Source organism: Anser cygnoides, chromosome 11, assembly GCF_040182565.1.
Source record: "Anser cygnoides isolate HZ-2024a breed goose chromosome 11, Taihu_goose_T2T_genome, whole genome shotgun sequence".
Lineage (NCBI taxonomy): Eukaryota > Metazoa > Chordata > Aves > Anseriformes > Anatidae > Anser > Anser cygnoides.
The window spans coordinates 4521615-4544794 of NC_089883.1; the positions used below are offsets into that span (position 1 = coordinate 4521615).

Below are 23180 nucleotides of genomic sequence, written 5' to 3' on the forward strand. Positions count from 1 at the left end.
TTTATTTAATGAAGTTTGAGTCATTTTATGGCAGAACTGGGCTGCAATTCCAGCTGAGCCCTTTTGAGCCTGCATATTCTTCTCTGCTGCACACCTCTGGAGTGTGCAGCCAAAATGTAAGTTAATGAAGACAAAGAGGAGAGATGTTCCTGATATGGCTATTTTTCTCTCTTGTTGGGGCATTGATGCTCAGGCAATGCTGGGAGAAGCTGCAATACTATCACTTCACTCATCACAATAACGTTAATCTTTTCCTTGGGGAAACATGTAGCAAGTAGCTGTTGACCACTTTAAAATTTTCTAGAATTTCTGTTTCAAAAAAAAACACCACCCCTTTCTGCAGGTCTTTGGTATGGACAACTCACTCATAAGTCTCACATGATTTATTGTTTATTTTTTACTTCTAACTGTATCTAAAGCATCTAAGGTATTTCACTGGAAAAATAAGGCAAGAACCAATGGGTCAAAAATAGAGAGGTCCACAACTGGCGTATGTCTGTGATGACTATGGCCCAAGCATATTTCTTTTTTAACTTTTCCATCCTTCTGTCTTCTATAATCAAAAATAAGTTGAGTGTTTTGCAATCTGTGGAATGTGTTTTTTCGCATGACCACCATCTGGGCTGCTATTCCTCTGGCCTTTTGTACCTCTCTTTGTTGTTTGGGTTACTGATAGTTGTCTGTCTGGTGGTGTTTGATTTTAGCTTTCTCCCCGGACTCCTCAACAAGTTACACCTAGAAACTTTCCCTAATTTTATCTTTGAGGCTTACACTTCTCTTGGCCTTAACAAACATATCTGAATTTGACAGTTTATTCCTGTCAATACACTGTGCTTCACTTTTAACAAGTGAGTGTTTGTCTACAGGAGGAGATATCAGTCAGGAATAACTCTGGATTATCACTCTGTGGAAGCTCACATTTGGGGTCCATTGCCCTTTGAAAATGGATGCAGATTATTTTACTGTTATTCCAGAATCTGTGTCTTGTCAGGGAGTCTTCAGGCATCCTTTAATTTTTCTCCCTCCTATGTGAACTCTGTGTCTTGAGTATAACAAGCCTTAATTTCAGCTGTCATCGAACCTACTTTCTTTCAGATGAGATTTCTTCTTGGTGCAGTGGTACTCAAGGTGTTCTGGAGATAGGTCTGTCAGATGGGGGGTGAGTTAAATGCTCACTGAAATTGATGGAAACCACTTCAGTGACTCCAAGGACTATTGGGCCAGTCCCTGAGAACACTGAACCGAACAAAATCCAGATATATTCCAGGCTGCCACTTCCTTAACCCTTTTATCGCATTCTTCCATTCCTGTATGTTACCAGAATATCTTTTTTTTTCTTTTTTTTTTTTTTTCTTTTCTGAATAGTGAGTTCTTTTTCTGGCTTTTATGATTCTGAAATGAGAACAGGTAATTTTGAACACAGAGTCACTCTCTCATGCCTAACCTACAATATTTCTTTCTTTCCCCCAGCTGAGGACAGGGATTTCTGAGGCTTCCTGCAAGCCTTGGTTTGGTGTATGTCAGTGTGATGTGCTGCTCCACTTGGCTTGCTCTGCTCATGGGTAATTTAATAAGTGATAATCATGGCCTGCAAGGAATGCCAGCCCTGTTGTTCACACTGTTCCGGTTCATGTCTTCATTTCGTCTGGAAAAGCCACTGTGCCTGCACTAGTGGACTTTCTAGCCTCCCCTGCCGAAAATAGGCACTTGTCTTTTCAACTCTTTTGTGTAGGTGAATGACATTTTCTGATGCTTTTAAATCGAGTATTTTATTTTATTTATTAAATCTTAGGCAATGTTCTCTTAGTTCCATGGGGGAAGGGAAAGGCTTTCTCAAAGGCTGGTTTTGGTCTGTGGATGGTGAAATCCTGCCCATGAAATACAGGAGCATGTCAGAATGTAGAGTGCTCTGAGTTGTGCTTATAGATGGGGGTAAAAAAGAGAGAAAAGGAAATAAGTAAAAGTACAGAGGAATCAGAAATACCAGTGAAGCATCTGTAAAACACTGACTTCAATGAAGTGGTGAAAATCTGCTTATCTCAGTCCCGGATCCATGTCAAAATACTCGCGTTAAGTTTAAATACAGGGAAGACTGAAGTTGGGAGATTACCTGATCACAGTAACAGCTCATCCGGGCTGGTGCTTTTATGGAAGATGTGAATATCGTCAGATTGAAGCCATGGGGGAGAGATGAAGTCTTGCTAAAACAACTGAAGGTCTTGTGCTAGACTTACACCCCTGGAATATGTGGGGGTTCTTCAGGTGCCTCTACTGACAGTGAACTGAGGTGGTCTATAAAAATGATGTTCTGGTCATTCAGTAAGACCTGACTGAGCTTTGCTTATGCTACGTAGTTCTACGTTATGATTATGACCCTACTGAAAAGATCTGGAGGGTTTGTCTCCAGAGCAGTTTTGACCCTTCGCTATAGATGTCCACTATGCATGGTTACTGTGGGCAGTGGTGGATAAGCAGAAACATTCAGAACAATTTTTTGGTCTTCTAATCTGAAGTAGAGCCCCAGCCCAAAGGAAGCTGTGGGGAAAAGAAAATACCTCACTGCGCGGATGACTGTCAGAAGTTGAAGTGTACAAATGATCACTTCCCAGCGTTTTTCACAGCGCGGTGATGCGTTTGCCTTCACACCTTGGTTGCTTTGATTTGCATGTGCCAGGTGCTCCTCCAGACCTGAATAGAAACCAGTTTAAGAGGTGCCAGGAGCCTGTCCCCTCCTGGCGGGGTGCTAGAGCTCCTGCTTTCCAGACAGGAGCTGGAAAGGTACAGGAGTAAGTAGCCGTCAGAGGCTGGTGCTGGTTCAGCATCCTGTCACACAGCAGGCCTGGTTAGCTGCTCCCAGCCACCTGAGCTCTGTAGCAAATGGATTCGAACCTCTCTTCACTCAGCTCTCCTTCTTTTGCCTTTCCACACAAGCATTTGTCAGGGTTTCAAAATATTCATTTAAAGCTTCCATGTGCCGGTTAGCAAGAGCAGCAGCCTGCTCTCACGAGTGGGAAGACACAGGAAGGACCGAGGCCTTCGGGCTTGTGGGTGCTTCTTTTCCGCGAAGGGCAGCAGGGCTGGGAAGGCCCGGAGGAGGGATGCCACCACCGGCCTGCAACCAGCAGCGCCCAGAACAGCCAGGAGAAGGTACCAGCATAACCCCGGCTGGGAACAGGCCTCACCTGGCCTCTGGGCACGACCTGAGCCTCGCTGCCCCTTTCAAGCTGTGTGCACGGACAGAAATGAGGAGAAAGCAGGAGCGAAGCAGGCTCACCATGTGGGTGATGCTCTCTGGGCTAACCTCTTGCCAAGTGACTGAAGGGGAGCGCCGGGAGCACGCCACTTGTGGCGACACTAGAGGTCACTCTGGGACCAAGGATGGAGGCTGGCTGCCATTGGGGCCTGGCGAAGGTCAGCGGCTGCTAATCCGTAGAAATTGCTGAACTACAAGCGAAATTTGTACCTAATTATGAACCGCTTTGATGCGGCATTGCTCCTATCCTAACTTGAGTGGCAATTTCCTAAAGGGAAAAAAAAAAAAACCACAACCCGCGGCCTTAAGTGGCGTGTCCCTAAGTGTTCCCAGAGCAAGGCCGGTGTTTTCGGCACAAGCTCAGGGCATCTCTGCACGCACTGCTCTGGGCAGCGTTCCCCAGGGCGGCTGACTTGGCTCTACCTGCCTCCTGCCTCGCCTCGGCACAACTCTCAGCTCCTTATCGGCATGGGCAGGGATTCATTTACGTGGTGCTGCCTAGCAAGCCTAGGGGGAAAGATGGATTTAACGCAGCCACGAGACATCTGTGTGCTAAACTCACTGGCTGCGGAACCTATATCGAAAGGATTTAATTTTATTCCCTAATAATCCCTTTTCTCTCAAACAGGTCAGACTAGAGAGGCTGCTGCTACTGCTGCAGCTTTCAGCCTCGTTGGCGCTGCTGTTATGGGTTCCAGGGCTGGTCAGTCATGCATGACATCTGCTTCATCCCGGTGAAAAGTTTTCCTTTTAATATTATTTTTTGAACTCATTTACTCTGGCTGCTCAAAAAAAAAGGAAGGTATGTCTGCTTTTTGGTTCCCTGAAGTACCTTTGTAGAAGTTAATCTGAGTAAAAGATTTCAATGATTTCTCCCCCTACCCCTGAAGAGACAGACTGATAGTTTTGGATCAGCTGAATCTATTTGGAAGTTGGTTAGCAATTAATTCTGGATGAAAAACAAAGAATAAGAAAAATAGTTAAAAAAATCATTTTAACATTTCCTTTTTTTTTTTCATTGCAAAATGTGCCCAATAATAAAGCATGTTCTCACCCTTCCCCCAGTCTCCCAAAGGATGAAAGGTGACGTGCCTGATATGAGGCTGAACAAAATATTTTAGTTGACCTAAAGCATTTTTGCTAAGTTTATTTTTTCACTTTGGCCATAAAAGGCAAAGCCAGCTATTTGCACAGCTTTATTTGTAAGCCTTTTCTTAGCTCCTGTGGAGGCCAGGTGCCTGCTGGCAGGGGAGGGAATATGCCTGGCGTCCCTTTTTCTCCGTGGAACATACCATTAATGACCCAATTTTGCTGGAGATTTCTAATGCTCTCACAAGGGTTTTGTGGCATGAGGAGGCTTTGCACTTCCCCCATTAGGGCAGGTACCTGGTTGTGGCTGGATTCCATGGCAGTGCAAACATCTCACAAATCTAGCCAGAAATAATTGGGATAACAGGGACTCCTTAGTCTTCGTTCACTCGAGGGTCACAGGACGTCAGATTTGACTTTGTTATTGAAGTCAGCTAATGTACTGGAAATGCCTTCATTTTCTCCCTCTGGAGGCATAGGTTCAAATCTGCCATAAATTACAAGTGACACAGGTTCAGTAGTCTTAATTAAATCCCATGAGGTTATTTTTGTGTGTCAACACTCCCCTTCTCCTCCCTTCTGCACCACTCGGAGCAGCCGAAGGGCAGGGAGGACTCCAGGTAGGTACAAGTTCTCAGCGTAGCACTGAGCTGCGGGAATCAGCTCGGGGCTGGGTTACAGCCAGGCTCTGGCTGTCCTGGTATCAATCTGCCATTGAACTTGTAATGTAGTGTATATTCTTCGTACATTTAAAGCATTCAATTCTGTGCTAGATCGTTATTCCTTGTAGGGAGATAACCGACTATAGAGGATTTCTGTTATCTACAGCATCTCTCCAGCCTGGAATTCATTGATTTCCGATCTACCGTCTAAAGGTGCAGAATAGGGGTGATCAATGCTACAGTGCTGATGTGAATAAAGCATGCCCCCTAATCTGCATTATCAACGGCCCACTTCCTGATATCCTGAGCTGACCTGGTCATGACTGTCTCTTACACAGATAAATACGCTGGCTGTTGCTAACGTGGCTTGAAAGCCTTTAAAATAGGAACGAATCAGCTTCCGCCTAGCTCTCCCAGGGAGTGGCTAGGCTGACTCAAACCTCCTTTAAGCTAATGCTTTTGTAAGGGCGATATGCACTGCTAGCATCTCTCTTAGCCTGGATTTAAATTAAAAGCTTTAATTGATCTCCTGATTTTCCTAGCAGTTTTTATTAAAAAGAAAAAGAAAATCTAGGGGAAAAAAAGAGCCCCCAAACATGCCACTTAGAGAAGAACTGTTTAGAGAGCAGGTTTTTATTTAATAAACAGTGATCAATTGAATTGATTAACCATGAACACATTACAGCAGGGTTTGTTGTTGCTGCTGCTGATAATTGCAGTTCATGTGCATGAGAATATTAAATGGCTGTTTGCAGGATCATTTTCATGCTCTTTTCATTTAACAGAATGGAGAAAACAACAACTGTTGACAGTGATTTTGGTTAGGACTTGAGTGCTGCAGACTGTGCCCTCAGGATGCCTGTGCAATAACTCTATCAATTGTGGCCATTTACTCTGCACTTCCAGACATTTCTGCAAACCTTGCAGCTGTTTTTTTACTAATTCGCTTGGTAATTAGATCTTATCATGCTGGCTCCATGGCTTTACATAAACTGTAAGCATTTGGAGCTGCCATATAAGACATTTTAGAGTTGTCTGTGTTGGTTTGCACTACTCTGCAAAGACCAAGGTGCTCTCAAAAAGCAGTAGAAATGGGGAAGCAGTTGTGACATGAATTCCTGCAGATTTATGAAGATTTCTGTAAAGAAAAGGGGTTTCTTCACTTAAATTAACCACTGAAAGCCAAGCAGCATTGATGGGTTTCATCCTGCCAGATGCTGAGCATAAACTGGGAGCTCTGTTTCTGCCCTCACCTTCACCCTCCAATATGCATCTTTGTCTCCGATAGGAGCTGAGGGCTTCAGTAGAAGTATTTTGTTTTAGGTGTCTCGTTGATGTTAAGGAGAGCAATACCATGATCCTGTGAGCTCAGGGTCAGGAGTTGGTATTGATCATGCCCAAACGTATGGATGAAAAGACAGTGAGCCCTTTTGTGGCAGCAAGTCACCTTGAGATGGCTTTATGCAGTGGTATGACTAGCACAACTTGGGATCTAGGTGCCAGTACTGGTGGAGTGGCTTTAGTTAGGCAGATCTCAAAGGACAAAGTGCTCTGCTAGTAACTCCACAGGTGGGCCTGGTTCAGACATTGCAGTGTCTGATGAACTTCCCATAGCAAAACCAAAAGATAAGTCACTCCCGTGCAACAATTTGCAGTGAAACAGTGCTGTTCCATGGCTAAATACATCAGGGTCTCTAAAATCTTTTCCAGTGCCACCTCTCAAGTGTGGTAGGGACAGAATTTCTCTATGGGTATGTCTCTGCTGCCCACTGGGTGCAGGCACACCAAAGCTCAGCGCAGCAAAGATGGGCAGAAATATCTCCGGAACAAGACGCAAGCCATTGCAGAGCCCAATGCAATATTTGCCATGCTAAGAAATTCTGCAGTAACTCCTGGGCTAACGTGGCTAAACATTGTGGTGTTTCACTAATCTCGTGGTGGTGTTTTGAGCCCCGTGAGCTTCCTGATGTAACCATTTCCTAGCATCGGCCCCCAGCACTCAGCTCGTGGTGTGCTGCTGGGCACCTGCAGGCCAGAAGAGGGACACACGTGCCCTTGGTGACTGTGTGCTAGCTATGAATTCAGACACTTTATTTTCAGATCCCAAATTTGTTCAGTCAGTTCTATGCTGTGCCAGGGAAAGGCAGAATATGGGTTATTTTCAGGATTATTGTTTGCTGTCTATAGATTACTTAAGTCACCGTATGGTTTTCTGTTTTGTACTCGCCATAATTTGCACTTCCCCTGGGAGTATAAGCTAAGCTGTGTGTGCTGCAGAAAGGTGTCTTTGCTGCTAGGAATGGAGAGACGTGGCCTGTAACCTCAGCAAAGGTCCTATAAATGACAAAGCTGCAAGGTCTGGAGGCCTGGAGTTCCATCTAGTTACTGATGAAACTCGACTAACAGGACCCAGAAGAGAGTTTGGCTGCAGTAGATGTCAGAGTAACACATAACTCTTGAGTTTTTTGTGTGTAAATAAATTATTACAAAGTTTTGCTATAAAATCTCACAAAAGATGCAAAGATATTATGGGAAGAGGCAACATTTCCAGATGGACTTTGGTGGTTTTATCTGTCAGGTGATGCTGGCAGATGTCATCGTAAAGGTACTTGTGCTGCTTGTAAAGGCTGGTGTGGTAATACAATAGCTGTGAGGGTCTGAAGAGGTATGTGAGGAGACATCTATAGGGAGAGGGAATAACTTTTATTAGATAACTGATATGTTGGGAAGAAAACATAAACTTTTGGGCTCGTGAGCCGTACTTTCTGGAAAATTTCTGGAGTTCTTGAAAGTCACAACCCAAGGGATATACAGGCCCTCCAGAATTCACCTTTGATAGGGCACTGAGACTTTCAAAAGGATGCCAAGTCTGCATGCATGGTGTGAAGCAGAACTGAACTCCTGTACCCTGCAGTGCTCACATCGGGACTTCGGCTGAGCTGAGCTCTGAGGACTGAGACCTGTCTGGGGCCCAGAGAGAGAGCACCTTCAGGACCCCTAGGGCTGATCCCTTCAGGGGAACTTATGCCTTGACTCCCTGCTCACCACGAGGGATACTAGTCAAACTGGCAGAGGTGATTCCGTTGGAAGAATTGGAGAAGTCTGCATGGGTGATCTTTACTCCTCCAGCACTTCAAAAAAGTTGCTATGGCATGTTTTGTGCCGTATTGTTATCTCAATGAATATCATTACTATGTCTTAGTTGTGCTTGTGCCAAAAATGATATTGTGGGCCCTAGGGTGAATTCATTGGGTTTACACTGTAAAGTGTAATAATTTCAGAAAAGGACAAATCTGGCCCAAGTGAATATGCTCTGTGTCCATTTGTGTTACAGGCCTTGGTGCTTGCCAGCAGCTGATCCACTAATGCATGCCCTAGGAATTTCGGTGTGCCCGGTAGATATGCATTTAGTATCACACGAAGACCCTCAGGCCCAGTGCAGTAGAAATCTAAATGCCTTTGCCACCTTAGATAAATGCAATAACTGGAAGAAAGAATGTGTGTATAGATAGATCCAGATGTATTGGGCATTTGAAACTTTTTTCAGTAATAAACTCTTGGGAAAAGTTTAGCTTCAGCATCAAGCTTTGATCCAAATATATAAGAACTTCAGAAAAGTTTAGTTTGAAATCTTTAAAATACCTGACAGAGAAATCCTCCAGCCCACTAAGGGCTGATGTGCTGGTAAGTTTCAGTGGTGGTGGTGAAAGAGGCACTGCAGGTAGATGGATCTCTGGACAACTGAAGGGTGACAGCAGCATATGCCATAGGGATTTTAACAATAGCAGCAATAATAACAACAACAGTCTCAGGTTTTTAAATTTAAATACGTGGGTTCAGACATGTGGGGTGTATGTGCACTTCAGAATACAGAGATAGCTACCCCAGCTCTGGACAAAGGAGGTTGAAAGCTGGATGCAGTATGGTCAGATCTGCCCAACAATTTAATTACCCGAGAAAGCAAGGGCTTTAATTTGAAGGTAATACTGTGCTAATACGGGACAGGGCTGCTTCCCTGTGAGTGCTGCACGGTGCCCTATGAGATGTAGATATCCTGGATCATTTGAAGTGACCTGGGACGCGTGTACACGTCAGGTCATGTCCTGTGGATACTGTCCTCGGGTCCCAGCCTGGCACTTTAATCAGCCGTGCCCACATCTCCCCCTGGCTGCACGGTATGGGCTCTGGTGGGGAGGGGGCTCTCTTTCCTATTATATGGGAGCATGCAGAGAGAGAATTTACTCCTCAGGTTCTGAAAGCTCTGTGTGAACTTCAATATGACGGTGCCAATTTTAATCAAAGAAATGTACTGCGGATGTCACCTGCATTTTTATCCGGTCCTCTTTGACAGAAATAGAATTTAGTGTTCTGCTAGAGATAGAAAGGGCAGAAAAACTCACTCCGAGATTCATTTTGCTTGCTGTTATTCTACTACCATAATTACCGCTAAACACAATTACGGGCAAGACAAATGACATTTTTAGCTTTGGTCTTTAAAGACAAGAGTTAATTTCAGGCTTTGACCAGAACTATGTTAATTAGCCTCTACTCACTCTCTTTGTATGGAAGTATATCACCCAGGACTTAGCATAGGTTGCCTTTCCTGTATCTTTGAGTAATGAAAGGACACGGCATGGCAACCAAATCAAGGGTTGCTGCATTAACAAGGCCACTTTTCTGCCCATTTATCATCTATTAAAGGTGCACTAGTTTGTAAAGTAACACCACCTTCAGCGGGGCCGCCAAGAACGGCTCCTCATTTATTTTCTGCATGGTTTAAGTTGGAGTTAGACCCACCTTGTAGCTCAGAGGTGACAGCCAGTAAGAAAAAGTACACTAATTGAGACATCTCAAGGGAGAAATAGAAGAAAACTGAAAAGGTAATTAGAATGAGAGGGTTTCAAGCTGGGTAAGTAAAATCGAATGGAGGTGCATATTAGGGGCTGTTACAGATGGGAAAGAAAGTACTTGCAGAATAAAAAAAAAAGAAGTGAATATTAGAGAACAGAGCACCCTTTTCACACTTGAAAAATAGAGGACAGAGATGAAAAATAATGTAACAGTGGAGATACAGGCTGGGAAAAAAAAAAAGCTCCAGAAATATGAAGGACATATTTAAATGTAAGAGAGAAAGAATGGGGAAAAATAATAGAGCAGATCAATTACTAGAGCTGTAGCCTAGGAAGGAGAAACTGTCAAATGAATATTTCTGGAGCTGTGGAAAAGTCTCCTTCCTTTGTGGGGGATGCAGTGTGTTTGGGCTGTGTAGGACGGGTTTCTTCTGGGGGCTAATGCAATATTTGAATTTGCTGCAGTGTCTAATGGAGACAAATAGCCCAAAGGGAGAGCTGGGCTGAAGGCTTACCTGGGCAGGAATGGATTAATTAGACTTTATTTGGCATAGCTGAAAGCTAATACCAGACCTTTTTTCTAGTGGTTGAAGGTTTAGCCCCTCTCTTATGCTTTAATTTCAATAGTTAGGGACATGCTGAGGTCCAACTTTTCCCATTTCAAACCTTCCCTTAGCTGGCAGAAAAGAATCACAAGGGCTACCCTGAAGCCATTTCCATCTCACCCCCAGGGAAGCTGATGTCGGACTCCATTCCCTCGGGCAGATGTACACCCAGATCAAAGCAGGCAGACACCTGAAGAGGAACACACTTCTACAAGTGGGAAATGGCAATTGCTTTCCGTTGTGGCCACAGCTGATTAGGCAGGATTGCCCCTTTTGGCCCCTCTTGGAGGCAGGAGGCTGGAAGTGAAGACCATCGGTGGTGCAGATGGGACATGGTGTCCTCTAGGTGCAAGGCTGGAAGGTGGGACCCCAGAGCTGTGGCAGGCAAGGTATATATAACCCTAAAATGGTGATGACCCCAATAGCTGGAAGGACCAAAGCATATCTCTGTATCAGAAGGCAGCGCTGTGCAGAGGTTCCTCATCTAGCTCTGAGCAAGCAAATTGTGCTTGCACCCTCGAGTGAAATGATTCAGGGGAAATCAGTAGGGGTTATGTGTCTGGAAGTCTTTGAGGGACTGGACCGGCGGTATTTGTTCTCATTAGAAGTAGTTTGTACAATGTAATGTACAACATATGATGTATGTAACGCTGCAGCAACTAAGTTATATCCTTGAAATTAATATTTGCTTACCATGGAAATGGAAGTTCCTGATCCAAGTGCAGTATTTGTAGTTTTAATTGTTAGTCTCACTAGAGTATTTTTCCTATTCATTTATTAGATTTTTCTTTAAATAAGCTTCACTGATAAAACAGTCAGAAAAGGGTTTGCTGTTTCAAAAAATATTGTACCAGCTTCTGGTTAAACATGTTTGAAATTGTTAATAACACACTAGCATTCTTTAGCCACTGAAATTTTTGAGCACTTGATCAAACCCTATTTTCATGTTTCCATTTTATTTTATTTATTTGTTTGTATTTAGGAAAAGTTGCCTTGAAACTGGAAACTATAAATATTTTAATTACATTTCATCTCTGTTCTTCCCAAGAGGTAATGAAACCCAGCTGAAAATTTACTAAAACTGAAAGAGAAGAAGCACCCCAAAACTTTAGAAAAGTTAAAAATAAAAAAATAATAAAAAAAAAAAAGACATTTCAAAGAGAACATGTACGAGCACGTACTGAAAACCAGTGCATGAAGGCAGGCAGGCATACCTTGGCTACTTCACATTATTATAAAGTTGTTTGTGTGGCTGAACTGTTCATGGACAGTCAGGGTTGCTGCATTTGGTACTAGATGCTATCTGAAGAAATAAAATGTAGCTGTGGACCCCAAGTTAATTACCGTAGTTAGGGAAATACTCTGAACATATATTTCCAGGATAACAAATGAATGTGTACTTTTCTTTTTCAAGACATTCAGCCTTCTGCATAAGAAAACAGTGGCAAGTTCAGTGGAAAGTGACAGTGCTCCTAGTACTGGGATTTCGGAGATCACAAACTCACTCTAAGGACTTGAAAAACAAAGAAAACTCTGCAACAGAGAATGTTCTTCTTCATTCATCGTTTGAAAGCTGCCTCAAATAGTGCTAAGAACAGATTATTTTCGATATGAGTTAGCCCCAGGGGTTTGATAAAAGGGGCTTTTCCTTTCCAGCTAGCTAACGAGACGTGCTCTGCAGAAGACCTGAGTGGGTGGGATGGCAGCTCTGGAATTCCCCAAACCCAGCGAGCTTTTCTGATCCAGGGAGCCAAAAGACAAAGATGGGTCCCAGGCCTGGATGAATACGGGATCTGCACAGACAGTGCTCATTCATCAGCTCTGTAAGCCTGGAAATCTTCTGAGGAAAGGTGGAAAACAAATTAATGTCCCATCTCCAAACTCCTGTAAGTTCTCCAAAGCTGAACTGTTCCAAGGGAAGCAGCTTCCTAGCTGGGAGAGATGTGTCTGGCTTCCACTGCAGGTAGAGTTACACAGATGGTTCTCTGGAGAAGAGAGCTAGCGAGGAGCTAAACACTTTGTTGCTTATGCAGAGTGTATTTTACCAGTTCTAACTGAGCATTTACCAGAGCCTTCTTCAGAAGTTCAGGTAGAAAACCAGAAACCAGGATTTACAAAGTTGGCTTTCACTCCTTGGAAGGGAACACAGACCTCCTTTGTCACCTCCTTTAAAAAATGCCCCGTTCTGTGCCTTAATGGATATTGCCTTCTGGCACCTGCTGGTGGTCTGCTTGCAAGCAGCAAGAGTATTAGCTCTGAGAAAAGGCAGCAACCAGCAGGCCTGTCAGTGACTGGTTTTCAAATGAAGCACTCCTAAATGAAGAAATCACTTTCTCTTATGCAAAAAGTTTTGTAATTTGCCTTCTTATGCTGCTCTGGAGTGGCCCCTTAAACTATTTGGCCAGCCAGTGCATGGGATTCATTTGAATATAGCCCATTTTCCTTCAGTATTAGGCCATTCAGTTAAACAACTAATATAACTGTGGGTGGCAATGGACATAAAGAAACCAATTCGGATTAGCTGCATTATCAATAATGACCAAGCCGTGTGATTCCATTTTCAAAAATCATTGCCTGGTTACACTCACAAAAACCTGAATGGGAACAACATGCTTCAGAATAGACTCAAAATATTTCAAGGTTCAGTTATGGTCCAATTTCTATCTAATAATCAGGAAGTTGCTAAATGAACTTCACTGTTCTTAAGGAAGCGTTTGCCTGGCAGGGACTGCAACCCTGCCACCAGCCTGTCCCTGTTAACGTTCATTTTACATAGAATCTGTGAGCCATATTCATCGAAAGTACCTCATTTTTCCAGCCTCTTTTTGCTCTCTTTGTTTCTGGTAAGAAATTTCAGCAGTTATTTCCTGAGAGTTGAATTCTGCTCCCTATGTGGGTTTAATTTCTCATGTATGATTGGTTATGGCATACGTATAAAGTGTGTATGTTCTGTTTAAGTATTTATTTTCTCCATGCAATGATATTGTTGTCTCTGTCAGTGTCTAGATCTAGGCAGACAAATGAGTTGAACAAATGGAAACCAGTGTCACAAAACATCCCCAAAAGCTTCACCCAAATTTCTAAATAGCTAGAGAGAACAGACAACACCTGCCCTCCCTGACTTCACTGCTGAGGGAGGGGAATACCTGCAATAAGAGTTTGATGTCCTTCAGCAGACAATCTCTGTGATTTCTCATCACCCACCTGGTTTTAGAAATTCAACTTGCCATTCAGGAAAAAAAAAAATACCTTAAGCATCATCATTAATTGGGCTTTACAGCCCAATAATAATTATTAATACTGGGCACAACTGCATGACAGCCTGTTTATTCCTAGGTACCTATGAAGAGCCTGCCTTAGCTTTTCTGTCTGTCTCTCTCCTTTTTTTTTCTTTCCCTTTTTTTTTTTTTTTGAAGCAGTGGGAAAAACACCTGAATAATTCAGCAAGAACCTTTTACATTATGAAAAATATAATCAGCTGGCAAGGGTGAGATATCTTATTTCTACAGGATGCTAACTCGAGTCTTACAAGTGACTGCAAAATTAATGCCAAGGCGCAGTAGGTGTGGATACACATTTCCCTCATTGTTCAAGGCAGCCTCACCCCGCGCAGCGGGCTAAGAGAAGACTGTGTATTCCTCACCATGCCTACCTAATGCCAGTTAATAATTTAAATCCATTAATCGCTTAAGATGAAGACTTAGTGTTGCTTGACTCACCACCACCAAGCGGGGTGTTCTTCCGGGCTAAATAAAAGATCTTAAAATATCGTCTTGCTGCAAGGGAACGGGCAGTGCCACAGCTTTCCTCTTAAGAGGCTTCCCCTTTTGTTGGGGGTGGGGGCTTACTATGCCAAAAGCGCTTAAGTAAACAATAATATCAGTACATCATAAGTAGATGTCTGAGAATATTAGCTGTTTATTTCACTGACATACTCTGAAGAGTCTACAGGGGGCTCTTTCAAGAGTCAGGACCTCAATGTAATATACAAGCTCTGATTCTGATATTTCCCTTGATAACTGTGCTCTACCATATTGGGGTCGGAAGTCAGCAAAGGTTCATTGGCTGTTGTAATGCTCACTGTCACCAGTAATAAGTACAAAGGACTCGCTTTAAAAGCTGGCTTATAAAACTTTAAGGAAACTTGGATTGCTTAAGTGAACTTCCAAGGCTCTTCAGGGGCCAAGTGCACTTTGGTTGTCTACTTATATTAATTTCACAGAGTTGAAAGGGTCAAGCAATGCAGTTGGTGATGCTTATTAATTTATGAAACACAGAATCTTGCACTAGCTTGCTTTGACCACTTTCGCTCTCCTTTTAGAAAATTTAATATACATTAAAGCTTGCTAGACAAGGACGCCCTAAAGGATTAAGCCCAAAGTTCACAGCTGGACTAAAAGGTTCAAAGACGTTGTATCCGCAACACTGATTTGATTCCAAGTGACATTCAGACAACGGGACCGAATTGTGGATGTTTGAATGTGTAAGGAAACAGCAATTAGAGGAATACCACAGAAAGGCAAAGGATTAGGATTTATTTTCCTTAAAATGGTAAAACTGATAACGGTCTTACTCTTTCTTTCATGGAGGGATGCATTTGATCACATCAGCTTTTGGGGTCAGTGGCTGTCAAGAACGTATTTTGGTGTTACGATAGAGCTTGCCGAGCTTTAAATGTTCCTGCAGCCCTAGAAACTTTACAGAATATATCACATTGTTGTGGCAATACTGAGCTGAGTTCTGGGTAGGAAAATATTAGCCAGAAGGGAAGAAGGAAAAGAGAAATGGATAGCTGCTGAAGTAACAGGATTAGGATTTAGAAACCTGAGTAATCCTATTCAGGGGTATTTCTGCATTCTGTTTACTTGCTTTTGAATTGCTTTGGTGTCTTGTCCAGGGGAGATAATTCCAGAAGTCATTCACACCCAGGCTGCAAATTCGATACTGCATTCAGGTGACAAATGGAGTGTGATTGCAAAGCTGCCCAGAAAATTGGAAATCAAATTGGCTGTGATGGTTGGTCTATGTGGTCTCCTTTTGGAATCAACAAGAGGGAGAAGAAAATGAAGGACAGGAAAATGAAGTGTGTCCTACTGTACAGAAGATGAGTTTATTTAGCCAGAGTTGGTAAAGGGGGAAGCAAATTTCACATTATGTCAGTGCTGATTCCCGAGGCCTTAGGGAACACTCACCTCGTGGAAGCAGCTGTACTGCACTGGAAATTTTCTATTGCAAAGAGAGACTCTAAACCCTGTAAGGGAGTCGCAGTAGTGCAGAAAGTTTACTTTGCACCTGGGCACAAAAAGCTTCAGATAAGATTGTGGGGCCCTGTTGTGCGTCACATGCTGGGAGGAAGTCTGGGGCTGGAGAGGATTCGTAGCTTTCACGAGGGAAAATGGAGACAAATGTGGGGAGGCAAAACAGCTTGGAAGAATTTTGTGTGATTTGTAACACTTAGTTTCCATCCAGAGAACAAAACTCGCACGTTCAGGACTTCAGCAGCGTTACCCTTGCATTTTAAACCATTTTAACAGAGAGAACAATGCTGGAAATCCCACAGGACACATGAGAAAGGGGTTTGTGCCGAATCCCCATTACCATTTTTTTTGCATTTACTTGCTGACAGAAAATATTTTTTCTTATAAAATGACCTCAGAGATCGTATACTATGGGGTATTTGGTTTAAAATGTACTGTAACCTTTTTTTTTAATTGATCAGATCAGCCTTGAACACTCAAAGAAAAATCTGCCTGCTCTGAATATTGCCTGAGGATTTAGAAAGGTCTTTCTTGGAAACAGAAGAATGAGATGAAACAATCATCTGTAAAGCATGGTAAGAGAGAAAAAGAATAAAGGAATGAGTTATGTTTGGCTTGTCTTCATCCAAGAGAGGATTTTATTTTATTTTCTGGAGTAGGCTTTAGATGTGGGAGATGTTGTGGGAGCTGCTCTTTACAGTTGTAAGATGCAGATTTATCATGGTGCCAATGCAGGCCATGGACTTTGTCCAAGGAGTAGCTGTGTTTGGAGGTATAATTGTCTTCTTGGTGCTCCGCTAATGCTGATTGTTTTGTTGTGGGAAGGAGCTGTGAAATACTACAATTGCCACTCATTCTGTTAGGAGCTGGAAGCTGGTTATTTGAGATCAGCAATGAATGACTGCCTAGAGGTTCTCCTACTGCTCTCTGCAGTTCCAGTGTTTCACTAGAAGTTTCAGAATGTGGATTTTTTCTCCTGCTTTGGTAACTTGTAAACCACAGCCATTTTGGTTTGCAGTAAGACTGCATTATTTACCACCTCAGTTGTTTGAGAAAACTTGCTAATGACAGGTGTCAATCAGGTAAATGTCTGCCATCTCCCACCTGAGCAGAAGCAACGCTACAATTTCAACTGTGTCATTAATAAACAAGGAGCCAATGGATTTGAGAGCACTGGAAAACCTATGATCACTCACTCTGTCGGTCACACCTTGATGACATCTACTTGCAGATATAATGAAGAAAGATTATCATTGCTCTATGTGGCTGCAGCAGCTCTGGTCAGCAAATAATGACGACGTTGTCTCACTGGTCAGACCTGCCTCCCAGAGACCAACAACGTGTTAAGTGATGTCTTGGTGGTATTTTGGGCCCTCATTTATGTGATGGCAATAGAAATCTAGAAGGAAAAGGCCTTTCTTTTTTGTGACACAATGAATTTCATGCCATTCTCTGCAAATTCTGTTAGTCATGACCAAAATCAGCTTACTTATGCACTGATGACTCTGAGAAGAAGCAGTGAAAGACCTTTCTTTTAAGCAAAGACCTTGGCTTAGTGTGATACACCTCCATAAAATGTTGGCTATATGAGTATCCTCCAGTGCCTCTTGTGATGGGGCAGGGGAAGTAAGCCATTAGCTGTGCCCTGTGGAAATGTATAAATAAAATATTTTGTCAGTATTCTAGCACCTTTGATCAGGACAGGCTGTTCCCAGGGTGCTAGCGGCTATTGGGAATTGTACACAGAGTCCTTCTGTGCTTGTCCTTCCTTGCCTTAATTTGTGTCTGCAATTAAAGGTGTTTGAAAGGTGTAGATATATGGCCCCATGTTCATAGAAAGGGACAAATGTGAATAATAAAAAGGACCAGCTGAGTTCTGCTGGAACATAGGTAAAGTGAAAAGCAAGGGGATGTCAAGACGTTTCTTTTTTACAGATGTAATCAAGCATCACAAAGACTGCCTTGTTTAGCTGGTGTTACCCCATCCTGAGTAGGGTGGCTTGGGTAGTGGGCTGGAAAATATAAAAGGAGCCATAGCAAGAGAAGCCTTTTTAAATCCGCTTAACATCCCCAAATTTCTGTTGTGTTCAAAGATGACCCAGTGCAGAGCTGACACATTCACCTGCTCTTATATCAGGCAAGTGCAAACGCTCTGGGTTTTGCTTTCGATGTCTTGCATTACTTGGGAAGCATATTCCAGCTCAGTCCAGAACAAAGAGCTAAATCCTGCTGAAACAATCGGTCCCTGGGGGCTTGAGGCTATTCTCTCTAATGTACATATAAAAGTCACTAATACCAGCTGCAGATGAAATCACAGATGAAATCTTACTAATTAATTGCATGAACTTTGTTTCTGCCTGGTTTGCCATTCTCTCAGCCCTGCATGAATATCTGGGCATCCATACTGTACACCTCAATGGGGCTGTTGATTTTCCAAGGAAGACTAACAATTTCTGTGCCTAAAATAGCCATGCAATTACTTCTGCTCACATGGTCTTGCAGTAACAAAATGGTTTCTGAAAACTGGTTTTGTTTGCACGTGATTGAAAAGTCGCCCTATGTTGTTCTGCCAAGTTAGGCACTGATTCAGGTTTATGACCATATCATTAATATTTTAGTACCGCATCAGTAACTGGTTGCTATTAATATGTAGTGAGACAGTGATATAAAAAGGGAGATGTTCCCACTCATTTGGCAGAATTTGCATTACAGCTGGATGAAATTTATAACACATCTTCTGCAACCTACTGGTCTGAACTCCTGTTATTAATTTCTGCTGTGTTTATTTCTCCTTTATGTTCACTTTGGGCAATATTCTATCAAGTTTCCTGGCAGGCACAACAGTGGATATAGCTAATTTCAGCTGACTGCAGGAGGACTTTGTAGAAAGTGAATTTCGAATTAGCACTAGTATTTGCAGCAAAAATCTCCCCCTGAGAAGCCTATTCCCCTCAGCCTGGTGTCTGCAGCACTTAAGTTCATGTGAATAGCCCTATTGACTTCAGGTGGGCAGCTGTTTAATTACCTTCCTGAATCGAGGCCAGGACCAGGAATCGAGCCCCCGGCAGCCGACCTGGGTGCCTAGTCAAACTGCTTGTCTCCTGAATGCCAAACTTCTGCGAGTGACCCACGGACTGTTTGAATAGGTAATTTGGCAAGTACTTTTCAGTCAAGAATAAATTTGAGGAAATCATCATTCAGTGCACAAAGAGATGAAATTTGTGCAGTATATTTTTTCATGATGAGGCAGCTATTGGCCGGATTTATTCAGCCTGCCTGCCTCTTCCTGTTCCAATACGCCCAGCAATCACATTTTTCCCCCACGTTTTATTTAAGAACTCTGAAATGACAAGTCTCCTGCTTTTCTACTGGGAGAGCAGTGTGCTGTACGCAGCATGCTATACGCGGGTGGAGGAGGATAAAGAATGACATGCTACTCTGTAAGCTACAACTATTTTTTTTTCCAGATCTGCATCTGCTCCTGTCCCTCTTCCGTTCTCAGATCACCCTTTGGCTTCCCTTAGGAATCCAGCTGTGTCATCACGTTGTGTGGCATCCTAATATTTCATACTAAGCTGTAAGCCAATTAGGAATGACTACTTACCATGCTGAATCATAGGAAAAGTATGTGTCCTTCATATAACGAACCTCCTCTTTTTTGGCAAGACAGATAACCTACACATTATATTTATAAGCCCTATGGCTTTTCACGATACCCAATTAGGACGCAGCTTCCTTTCACACTGCTGCAGTATTTTAAGGGACTTGTTTACAGATGGATGCTTATTGAAAGTGCTGACCTACCACCATTATACCTTATAACATCTTTCATCCGCAGAGACTGAAGCACTGGACAAAACTTGATGTTGTAATCACCTTTAACAGGATGAGAACGTGAGTGCAGCAAAATATAAACACCTTATCCCGAGTTCCTAAATGAACCGCTGACCCTGGATGAGGGTGCAAACATGATCATGTGCCACCCAGAACTGAGGGAAGCATCAATTAAAGTCAGACTGTAAAATAAAGCCTGTTGTATCTAAAAAGAAGAAGGATGAACCACTGATGTGGGTATTTGCTTGAGGTACTGAAGAGGCAGTTGGAGAATCAGTGTATGGATGTGCGAAGTGGTTAGTAATTAGCATCAAAGAGAAAGATATTAAAATTTATTTCCCATGCTGAAGTAATTAATGGGCTATTATGCCAGGTGTCTAAGCTGCCCGGAGGTCTGGGATAAATAGCATTACAGCAGAAGATGCAAAATATGATTTAAGGTGAAATGGAAGGATGTTCTAGCAGAGCACTCAGGATGCCCCCCTTCTCCAAATGCTGTTGCTTTTTCCTAAATTGCTAAGTAGCCGCTGATGGTATTTATTACCTGGGAAGAGACGTGCTGCTTTACATTTGTCTTTGGATCCTAGCAGTGTTGCAAACCGAAGGCTCCCGCGACCTGTGCCTGACACCTGCATCTTTCACGTCTCATCTAATCTTGTCAGGCTGCACTGCGGGGCGAGCAGGGCAGCACCCGAGCGGCAGCACCCTGTCCCCACAGAGGCCAGGTAGCTACCTACCACCCTCGGGCGACAGATTTGACATCCAGAGTTAAGGACTGCATTCAGATAACAACCCTGGCTGCGGATATGTCTAGGAAGAAAGGATAACCTCAGATTCAGCTTCCCTAAAGCATCTCCCAAACCAAGCCCAGCCATTTTTGTTGTTTCTGCTGCTAACAGAGATTGGGGCTGAACAAAGCGTGGGAGTCGCTGGGTTAAGGCTTCTTCAGCAAGGTCTGGCCATCCATTGCTAGGGTTCAATTTGCTGCTTCACTGATCACATCCCCTTTGCATTCCCTCCCAAATACCTCGGGGACAAACAAGCTTTCCCTCAACCTGCCAGGAGAGAGCCGTGGTGATTCACAGCACTGACATCTGTGGCCGAAAGCATAACTGCGGGCAGCTGTGGGGGATCGGGGAGGTTCTGCCATGCTGAGGAGTCCCACCTGGGCTCAGCAACGCCGAGGACTCAGGTGTTTGTCGTGAACTTTGATGGTAAGGTAGAACAAAGGAAGCAATGGTGTAATTCTCTCTTCACATGGAGGATAAAGCTTAGGATATTTTTCTTGCTAAGAGAAGCCTTTGGTAAGTTAAAGAGAAGTTAGTTCTGCTGTAAAGGTTTTATGTTTTCTCTGTAGTAATGTTTCCTTTATAAATGTAGGGGTTTAGAAACCTGTTGGCCTTCAAGAGAAAATTGTTCGTTTAGGAGCTGTACCTTTCCGTGTTATTCAGATGTGTCTCAGTTAATCGCTGCTGAAGACCTTGCTGGTCTGTGTTGCAAAAATATTATTATTTTAAATGCAGCACGTATGTAATTCATGGGGCTCTTCTCTGAGTAGATAAGGACTCATCTCAAATGTCAGGGTAGGGGAAGAAAGGATACCTGACCTAGAGGGTGAGAATATTGAATGTTGGACTTGACATTCCCCTAGTATTCGCTGTGATAACATCAATCTCAAGGAACCTTCCTGGTATGAATACAGAGCTGCTGCATTTAATATATATTTCCCAAGGAATTTCATAGTAATTGAGCATTAAATGATGTCCACTTATCATAAAGCGTTACCATTTTTATTAAAAATTATAAATGGTCTTCAGGAGAAGAGAATATCCCAGAATCGTAGCACCATCTCTATCACTCCTTGTGCTGTAATTGTCATTGACCGCCTTTACTGTATTAGAGCGAGACAGTTCATAATTTTCTCAGCTGAACAAATGAAGATTTGTGAGCAAAGGAAGGCACTGACTGGATTATGTAGTGTCATTGATTTTTATTCTCCTTGTTTCACAGAATACGCTTAAAATCTCACTGTCCCTGTGACGGGCCTTATTAGCACTCAGAGGAGGCGGCGTGGGTTGGATGGCGGTAACATGTGCTGTTCTGCTGCACACAGAATTGTGCCTGGTGGAGGAGACGTCAGAGCTGACCTTGGCATACACCTGCTGGATGTCCAGGTACGAGCCAGGCAGTCTGAATCTGGCTGGGGGTCTTTGCCCAGTGTGTGGGTTGGAGTGAAACGCTTCTGCAAAGGTGAAAATCTACTGAAACAGTGACCCGAGGACTGCTCAAAGGGGACTGGGTTGCCTGTTTTGCAGATGGGGAAAATTGTGTCTCGTTCATTAACATTTAATTCTCAGAAAGATGATGGCAAATGTTGGCATTTCCCTTCTATAAAGATGATGGCTGTTACGCAGGCTGTCAAAGCACCTACCCACAGAGCCTCTCTTTGCTGGGGCTTTCAGAGCTTTTCAGATTTGAAGAACAAAAACCCACGTGAATGATGACTTCCCCCCAGTTTGTGTGGAATGTTGGTTTTTTCACCTTGCTGTTTTGTGCCATTTGGGGATGTTTGTGCATTAAAAATTCCTGAAAGGTACATTAACTGTAAAACACTTCTTAAGATTGAAAAAGGGTAAGATTTGAAAATTGAAAACTGATATTTATTTGCAAAATTTTACCCAAATCTATTAATTTTTACTCCTACTGGGACTAAAAAAGGTAATTAGATGTTCACAGCAGAAATGATCTTACAGAACATTGCTATTCTATTTTATTGTCATTAAACAACGAGTAACGAGCCATTGAGAAATAGGAGGGGAGCAGCTAACAGAAGTTATGGCAAGATCCGTTATTTCTCTGTATGTTCTTGAAGCTTGTATGAAATCAAGTGTGTGGGCTAAAAATACCTGGCTTCCCATCCTTGGCTGAATCAATCAGGTCTGGTATGACATAGTACTTATAGTATTTAGCTTTTGGGTGCCTGTATCTTTTATTGGATCTTGGTGCATCATCTAGCTCAGATTAGCAATTTGGTTTTTTAATTAGCAGGACTTTACTGAGACCTCTTTGTCTCTCCTGTTGATCTCTGCGTTATCTCTAGGAACACAGCCCCATAGGAAGATAACGAGGAATGCCTAAGACTGAACAAAGCACTAACTGCTGTTTCGGTATCAGGAGGAAGTGAACAATTCCTCTGAGACCAATCCATGAATTTCTGGGAACTCTCTGGTTTCCAGAAAAAAAAAAAAAAAATCCACTACAACTAAAAAGGGGAAGTACCTGACTAGTTAAAATGAAAGGAGAACACATCTGAAAATTGTCTTCTACAAACAAGTAGCTCTTCCCTCTGTATGCAACCTTTGTTTGAATAAAGTGGCTGTTTAGCATTCCCGTGCAGCAGAATTCACCAAATTCAATATAAAAGCATTTCTGATGATGCGAGTAAGGAGAGGTACAAAAGCAGCCATATCTTTGCTCTTCCTGTTTATGAATGCAGCCAGTGCTCACACAGCCCCTGCTCTTTCTGAAAGCCGTAACTGGCCTGTGTGTTCAGGTTTGTATATGAAGTGACAGAAATTACACACTCTCACTCCACAGACCAAACTTTTAACGTAGCTCTGATGGAAATG

The 23180-nt window shown here is 42.9% G+C and overlaps 1 protein-coding gene across 1 annotated transcript in view; it reads left to right on the forward strand.

Moving 5' to 3' along the window:
- Positions 1 to 23180, forward strand: part of LOC106036443 (protein FAM169B) — a 269050-nt gene that overhangs the window by 104847 nt on the left and 141023 nt on the right. The window contains exons 18-23 of the mRNA XM_067003776.1: positions 3882 to 4055; positions 11874 to 12422; positions 16179 to 16292; positions 17811 to 18863; positions 19185 to 20855; positions 21562 to 21725. The gene's annotated coding sequence lies outside the window, so the exon portion shown is untranslated. The remainder of the gene's footprint in view (positions 1 to 3881; positions 4056 to 11873; positions 12423 to 16178; positions 16293 to 17810; positions 18864 to 19184; positions 20856 to 21561; positions 21726 to 23180) is intronic.